This window comes from Vicia villosa, linkage group LG4, assembly GCF_029867415.1.
Source record: "Vicia villosa cultivar HV-30 ecotype Madison, WI linkage group LG4, Vvil1.0, whole genome shotgun sequence".
Lineage (NCBI taxonomy): Eukaryota > Viridiplantae > Streptophyta > Magnoliopsida > Fabales > Fabaceae > Vicia > Vicia villosa.
Genome location: NC_081183.1, coordinates 73,022,225 through 73,031,107, shown reverse-complemented (window position 1 = coordinate 73,031,107; position 8,883 = coordinate 73,022,225).

Sequence of the window (8,883 nt, the reverse complement as noted above, 5' to 3'; positions counted from 1 at the left end):
TGCTTTTGCATTGCATAACATCATTGCTTTATCCACTTCATTTATGGGGGATCCTAAAGCCTATTTCCAAAAAAACAAAAAGAAAAAAGGAAATAGAAAAAAAGAAAAGATGCTTTATACAAAATAAAGCTTAGATTCCAAAAGAAAAAAGAAAAATGGAAGTGCGTGAAAAGACTTTAGGATCCCTCATAAATGAAACATGCATTCATACTATCATGCATTTCATGGTTCTTTCAGAGACTTATGGGACTCTTTCTTCAGATTTCAAGATCAATAACGGATTTGACTTCTCACCGCCACGAATTCCGAGATCAACTATGGAACAACTCCGTGAGGAAATGGATGAGATGAGGGAACAAATGGGTCATCTTATGTTGGAGATGATAGACTTGGTCCGTAATCAGGATGCACTAAAAGAGGAGAATAGTCAGTTGAAGACTCAAGTGAGCCTGGTCATGGAAGTTCTGAAGACGGTACTAAGAAAGGAAGATGATGTTGTTCCTGCTGCTGCAACAGAAGTTGTTGACTCCTCCTCTTCAATAGGATCTCTTTCCACTCATGGGATGCCTCAGAGAGTTCTCAATCCAATCCCGATGTCTTATGCTCAGTTGCTTCCTCGTTTGCTGGAACTTCAATTGGTTGAGCTACGCGATTTGTCCATGCCTGAAAAGCTTCCCCCCAATTTTGATGCCAATGCTCGATGCGAGTTCCATTCTGGGGCACCTGGCCATGGTATTGAAAATTGTAGGGCGCTGAAACATCAAATTCAAGATCTCATTGATTCAAAAGTGATTTTGTTCACCCCCGAAGGTATGATTGTTCAAGGAAATAGGGTTCCATATGTGGTGGAAGAAAAGGTTGATTCATACTTCTATGACGGATCTACTTCAAATCAGAACCACAATGCACCGTCTTGGATTCCAGATCTTCCACCTTATCAGTCTCCGATTGTTTCACAACCAAATCAAAAAGGGAAGACACCTGAACAGATTGTGTATCGTCACCAATAACAGGGTCCACAAATGCCAAGGAGACCACCAAGAAGAATTGACCCAATTCCTATGACCTATAGTCAATTGCTTTCTCATTTACTCAAGGACTCTTTGGTCCAACTGAGGGAGTTTAAGCCCCCTCCAACACCAATTCCTCAAGGATATGACTTAAATGCAAGGTGTGAGTACCATTCTGGGACATCTGGACATTCAACTGAGGATTGTAATATTTTGAAACACAAAATCCAAAATCTCATCGACTCCAAAGCAATATCATTCACCCCAAACGGCCTGCACATAAAACGAAGAATTCATGCACAAATGAAGGTCCGTATTCCATAAAGTATCACCAAAAAAACAATAAGCCCAGAAGGAGTCAAGTCTCCTCAACTATGGCAATCATCATTTCACTTCTGTATTCTCATTTTCAGTATTTCCTGTTTTGTAGAAGGCTACTTCCTTGTTTGAACTCATTGGTACGATAATAATGAAAGCACCACAAATTCTCGAGCAACTTTGTCAGAATCTTCTTTCCAAGGGGTAATCAAAAATGTTCTGTAGAAGCATCTCTCATTTTCAAGGTTCTTGTGCTCAGTCGTATCCATGGAGGTTGGTTCTTCAGTTGGTGTTTGAGCTCTCCTTGCAACAAGTAGCTTCTCTAAGTTTGATGACCATACAAGAGTCTTTCCACTTATGATGACAGTTACTATTCTAGCAACTATGCTTGGGGCTCCCGCACGAGGGATAAGCAAGACGCACTCTTATCTTGAGCATTGCATCATTCGCATTGCTCGAATCCCTAAAGCATTACAAATTCTTGGGTGACTTCGTCAGAATCTTCTTCTGTGTGATAATCAAGAGTCTTCTTCGCAATGCTTCTCATTCTCAAGGTTCTACTTCATATATCAGTTGCCTTTTCTCAGGATCTCCTTCTCAGTGGCCTTGCTAGTTAACAGAGACAAGAAGAACATGAGAAACAAATTGATGTGATTCTATTGCCTTGTGCTCATTCGTTTCCTTGTTTGTTGGAATCACAATTGGTTAAGATTCTAGTATTGGGTCTTCTTCACCACAAGTAGCTCTCTTGAGTTGATGATCATACAAGATTCTTCCCATTTATGATGGCGATTACTACTCTGGCAACTATGCTTGGGGCTCCCGCACGAGGGATAAGCAAGACGTACTCTTATCTTGAGCATTGCATTACTCGCATTGCTCGAATCCCTAAAGCAAGGCAAAAGTTTGCAACTCATGGGTGATTTCATTGGAGTTCTCTTTTGGAGTAATCTGAAGTGTTTGGAAAGAACTGCAAAAAGTATTCGAGATCAATAAGCCCATACGAAGTCAAGTCTCCTCAACAATGGCAGCCATTTAGTTCTTCATTGCATTCTCATTTGTAACGTTTCATTGTTTGTTTAAGCATTTATCGCATGTAAAAACTTGTTAATTGCTGAATGAAAATCATAATACATTGTTTATGTTCGTCTTGAAGTAATCCATTCGTTTTCACTCATAAAATGTTTTTGGCATTACGATACCAACTTTACTAATCACTTGCTTAGGCAAAAAGCTGAGGGAGAATGATGAAAAATAAAAACGCAAAAATCTCCAATTGTGTGCTTTTGAATAAAACCCTACTGAGGATGTACAGGCATTATTTCAAATCCCCAAACACCAGAGATATAAGGGAGATAGACCCTCGTTAACCCCTTTGAGCCTTGAAGTAGGAGTTTCTTTTCTAATAAAAAAACCCTTATTTTAACCTTGGGGCAGGGTATTGTTCATTTAACTTGATCGAGTGTTCAAAACTCACCAGAAGGGCATGCATCTAAGGATACAACAATGGTTATCCTCCAAAAGGTTGAGGAATGTCAAAACCGCAATGATTATCCTTATTACATCAAGAGATCAAGAGATGACAATACCACAATGGTAATCCTTCATCAAATCAAAGGAGTGAGGCAGTCGCGATCATATCCAACGAATCAAAGACTATGCGAGGTCACACGACTTGTTCAAAAAAAAAGAGAGCAAAAATGGTGAAAAAATAATGAAAATAAAAAAAGATGAAAATAAAATGGCAACAGAGAAAAAAAAAAGACGATGAAATTGCCAAGCAAGAACAAAGTCGTGTGACAATGAATCAGAAGAATAAAAGGTGAGCGACCGCCATGTCCAAAGAACCTCATTGACTCCTCAACCATTTCAAATTCCTTGTGAGGGATGAACACTCGTGTCGAGTTAACTGAACATAGGAATGGAGAACATCATGAAGGGGGTGGGCACTAAATAATTTTGAGCCTAAAAATCCTTTGTTTCCAAAACCGTGAACCTGGCCAAGTTACAACCCTTAAAAGTCATAATTGAAGTAGGGTTTATTTTGAAAGCGCACTCTGATGAGATAGCGTTTAACTGACTCCCAATGAAGTGAGACTCATATCCATGTTGGTATCGTATGCTTGCTTTATCTTCCATATGCAAAAATCGAGGTTGTGTCAACTAGTGATTCGGTCACAAGAGGTCGCAACCTCATTTCATAAACAAGTTCTACAACTTCAAGACTAACATAAGCTTTGCACTAGAATTATCATTCTTAGAATTAACATTCTTTTGCATACAAAATATGTGCTTAACATCAAGGGAGTTGCCATGATGAGAATCAGTGATTAACTTGATCATGTCAAAGTACAAGAGACTTGAGAACTCCGAGGAGTAAAAGTTAATCATTTCAAATGTTGACCATCAAGGGGAAGGTTCTCTAAAAAACTCCATTGGGCATGAACAGTTAATGCTTTCTTTGATTACTCTGAGGGTAAGAGTTTGAAGACTCCGTTGAGCGTGGTAAAGTTGTTTCCGTGTTTGTTTGACTTCAAAACAAAGAAAGCTTGAGGATTCTAGTAAGATGTACCTAATCAGGGGCAATTGAATCGAGGTTTGACCTCTCAAATTCAGCATATCCGGGGCAATCATGTCGATAAATCTCTTCAAGCTTTGATCAATCTGGGGCAACCACGTCGAGGAATCTCTCTTGAGTTCAACCAATCTGGGGCAGTTACGTCGAGATTCGACAAATCTCTCCCAGGATCCTTTAGGGAAAATTCCTTCGTGGGTCGTGAAGTTTGGGGCATAATCTTTTGAGCTATTTTGTTCTCTCCCCAACCATAGGAGTTTATTTCTCCTGGAAACTTGTTCTCCCCCCAAGCATGGAGTTTATTTCTCCCGAGAGTTTGTTCCATTCCTCAAGCATAGGAGTTTATTTCTCCTAGGAGTTGTCCTACTTCCCTAACCAAGGCTCATTACCTGGATTTCTCATCCCCAACATGGTGAATCGAGGGAATCTCCTCAAACTGAAAATCCTCCAAGCAGTGGCACATGGTGAGAAGTCAGAAATCATTCTTCAAGTCAAAGAAAAGTGCATCTTACAAATCAAAGTCCTATATCTATTGGCACCTCCACGTGGTCCTTAACACTAAGGGGATTCTCCCTGGTGCCTACCTCGCCAATGCCTTTATTTGGCACTCTGCATATAGCGTTCACTGCATATGACATTGCATCCTCAAAAGCGTAGCATATCCATCAAAATGGAGCATTACGCCATAAAAATCCAAACATGCATACAAAGCATAAGCCAGATAATACAAATCAGCACTCAATCAAGACGACGATACTCCCCCACAAAAAATATTGTCCTTACAAACTCCGATTGATATCTGCTAATACATTACAAATCTCCTCCAGTCGCGGTGCCGATACTTGGTGTCCTCAATCCCCAGAAGAAGTCTCGTTTTTTTCTCTCCAATATGGATTGGATGCAATGTCTTTCTTCGTCAGAATCGTTGTCTCCGAGGTTATTTCCCGTGTGCTGCGTGCAAATTAGAGTGCGAATGAGGGTGGGCATTCAACCTATCTCATTTTTCAATCGTTTGAATAATCATACTTAGTGTGTGGCAATTCGAACGATTGCCGCTCTTGAAGAGTTACACCCCGCCTTTGGCCTGAGGGATTAATGTAATTCTTATGCTTCGCAAGCATCAATATCTCTGTAATTCCCAGTGGTTACTTCTATCTTCTTGTCAAGTCTAGTCGTTACTGGTCTTGTCGTGGTTATTTCCCTCGTGTTGCGTGCAAATTAGAGTGCGAATGAGGGTGGGCATTCAACCCATCTCATTTTTCAAACATTTGGATAACCATACTTGGTGTGTGGCAATTCGAACGATTTCCACTCTTGAAGAGTTACACCCCGCCTTAGGCCTGAGGGATTAATGTTATTCTTATGCTTTGCAAGCATCAACATCTTCGTGATTATGTCTTTTGATCGAGTCTAGTCGTCACTAGTCTCCGTGGTCCCTTCCCCCGTATGGGAAAACTTTTAGATCCAACCCCCGTGTTGTGTATCCTTTTCTTTCCATCCTAGCAAACCATTTCAAAACCAATTCCCAATCCCTAGCCTCAGTGTTGTTAATAATCTTCTCTTGCTCCGGCCTCATTGTTGATCCTCATCTTTTTCATTTCTTGTGGATCGTAGGTCCGTTGACCTTATCCTCATCTCTTCCAATTCTTGTGGATCGTAGGTCCGTTGACCTTATCCTCATCTTTGCCATCCTTGTGGATCGTAGGTCCGTTGACCTTATCCTCCTCTTTTTCATTTCTTGTGGATCGTAGGTCCGTTGACCTTATCCTCATCTCTTTCAATTCTCGTGGATCGTAGGTCCGTTGACCTTATCCTCATCTTTTTCATTCTTGTGGATCGTAGGTCCGTTGACCTTATCCTCATCTTTTTCATTCTTGTGGATCGTAGGTCCGTCGACCTTATCCTCATCTTTTTCATTCTTGTGGATCGTAGGTCCGTTGACCTTATCCTCATCTTTTCCAATTCTTGTGGATCGTAGGTCCGTTGACCTTATCCTCATCTTTTCCAATTCTCGTGGATCGTAGGTCCGTTGACCTTATCCTCATCTTTTTCGTTTCTTGTGGATCGTAGGTCCGTTGACCTTATCCTCATCTTTTCCAATTCTTGTGGGTCGTAGGTCCGTTGACCTTACCCTAGTTTCGAGTCATGGATCGTAGGTTCGTCGACCTTATCCTCATCTTTTTTCAATTCTTGTGGGTCGTAGGTCCGTTGACCTTACCCTAGTTTCGAGTCATTTACCCTTACTTTCAATTTCTGAGTCAGTAGATCCTATCATTCCATCGGACCCATGTTTTCCAATCACAGTTTCATACAACAATCATTTCCATTGAGAACCTTGTATTGGCACCTTGGCTACGTTACAAGCTATCACCATCCAACCATTGCTTACCATAAACTTTTCCACCAGAAAAAAAAACAATTCTCTTTCCCCAGCAGATATGAAAACAAAAATAAGGATAACATTTACACCATCTTCTCTTTGGGACAAATTTCTGGTACTTTGATATTTAATCTTCTTCTACCTTGAATGCTCGAAAGGCTAGCGCCAATCTCACCTTCAGGTTTAAGACGATTAAATAGGGGCAGCTGTCATACCCCAAATTTGTCCTACCTGTCATACCCCAATTTTTGACCCTAAGATCATACATCATTTGCATTCAAGAGCACCATTATGAAGCTTTATCTTTGATACTGTGATTATCTCTGAGGGGAATTATCGAGCATTTATAGCCCTTTATTTGTTTATACTAACCAAAAAAAAATCAAAAATATATGTTTTGTCTCTTTTGTTTATATTTTACAGGTGAAAGATCGGGCAAAAATCAAAACAGTGCAAGAAAACAGTTTTTGAAAATTTGAAGGTGGAAATCGATTTACCCCTGTGGGAAATCGATTTCCTGTGCGCAAAATTCAAAAAAATATAAGGAGGGAAGCTTGACATCATTTTGGCACCTTTTTATTTGATCATTTTATCAATTTTCCACCTCATCAAAATTAACTCATTCATTAAACCCACTTTAACCTCATTTTACCATTTTTACCATTTAATTGCCACTTTAATCACCAATTAAACACAAGTTAATCACCAAACACAAAAAGACCAATTTGCCACTACTCTTGCTCCAATTCTATAAATAGAGCCCTCTACTCTCTCATTTCTCAAGCTTGGAGAGCCAAAAAATTGCTTGCAAATTCATTTCTCACCCTTTCCAAAACCCTCACCCAAAGTTCATTTTCATAAGATTAGTAAGGTTCACATTGAATCTTGCTAATTTTGAACTAAGCCTCCTACATTTCACTCTTCTCTTTGATTGTTCATCTCCATACTTGAAGGATCTACACTTTGTGCTTGTTCTTGAAGCTACTTCAACACTTTAATTCAAGAATTGGTAAATTTCTCAATTCTAAGATGTAGATCTTTGTTGCTTGTGCTCAATGCATCTTTGATGCTATATTGGTGCTATTTGATGGTGATTTGATGGAAAATTCGTGCTCCAATGGATATGTGATCATAAGGTGTTTGTATGTTTGCTTAAGTCAAGTTTTATGCCTCCTAATGCTGATTTTTTGAATGCTGCGTGCAGGAAATCGATTTCCCTCTGTAGGAAATCGATTTCCACCTTATTTTTTTTCAAAATTTGAACTCTGCACTCAGGAAATCGATTTCCTACAGAGGTAAATCGATTTCCTGCTGGCAGAATGTGTTTTTTTGCCTTTTTTATGCTTGTTTTGGCTTCCTACTTCCTCCACTTCATTAATATCATTGGATCTAGGATGTTGATAGGTTTGAAATGACCTAATCCATAATATTAGATGAATGATATTAATGATAGTGTGAGTTGATTATCTTTTGTGAATTTTATTCTTCTTCCTCCATTTCATTAATATCATTGGATCTAGGATGTTGATAGGTTTGAAAGAACCAAATCCATAATATTAGATGAATGATATTAATGATAGTGTGAGTTGATTATCTTTATGCATTTTATCTTCTCCTTCTCCTTTTTTCCTTTTGATCGATGAAAGTCTTAATACTTTGAGAATTCTTATGGATTCTTAGTAAAGACTAGATCGTTACCTATTTTCTTTTCGTGCGGTATTGCTTTCGGAAGGCGATCTACATATCGTTCTTCTCGCATGCATTAGCACATAAAGTTTTGACCGGCCTCGTTGTAGGGTGATTTCTACATAAATCACTTGGCGATCTGCTTAACATAGCGCAATATTTCGTGTCCCGAATAAAAAAGATCAAATATGGAAGAGAATTATATGCGGTTGATTTAAGACTTGTGGAGGTTTTTATCATGTAGTCGCTATGATTTTATCAAGCTTCTGATAAACCCCATTGAATTTAAATCCGAGTACATCATTCACTCACCATAGATCTTCCTACTAACTTTGATAACATACTTGACAAGTTTCAAGATGGTTATCTTTAACACTTAACAACTAACTTTAATTTCCGCACCTTTACTATACCGCTCTTTATATTACCGCTCTTTATATTTCTCGCTTTATCGCTTTACTTTATCATTTCATCATATTTACTTTCCGTCATTTTCTCTTTGTCCACTTGGACATATGTTTATGCTTCTGTTATTTTTCTTTTGTCCACTTGGACCATACTTTACTTTTTGCTAAAACACTAATAAATAACCAAAATCTAAAAAATACATAAGGTTCTCTTTGGACTATCGGTTACTATCCCTAGCACTTTGGAGATTCGGACTTATGGACCTAGTACCTATGGACTCATTCTATTACTATCCTGTGATTGTTCTGTCCGTCTGGCATTGTTCTGTTGTATGTTTATGTGTGCAGGTATTTCCTTGAAAGCCCTTGATGGTTAATTCCAAGGCATTGATATAAGGATTTTACCCGAAAACAGCCGTTACTCTGCCCAATTTTCGTCAGAATCTTAATATGCTTAATGAAAAATGGTGCTAAGACAATAAGTTCATGTGGATCCCCAAGTGTTAA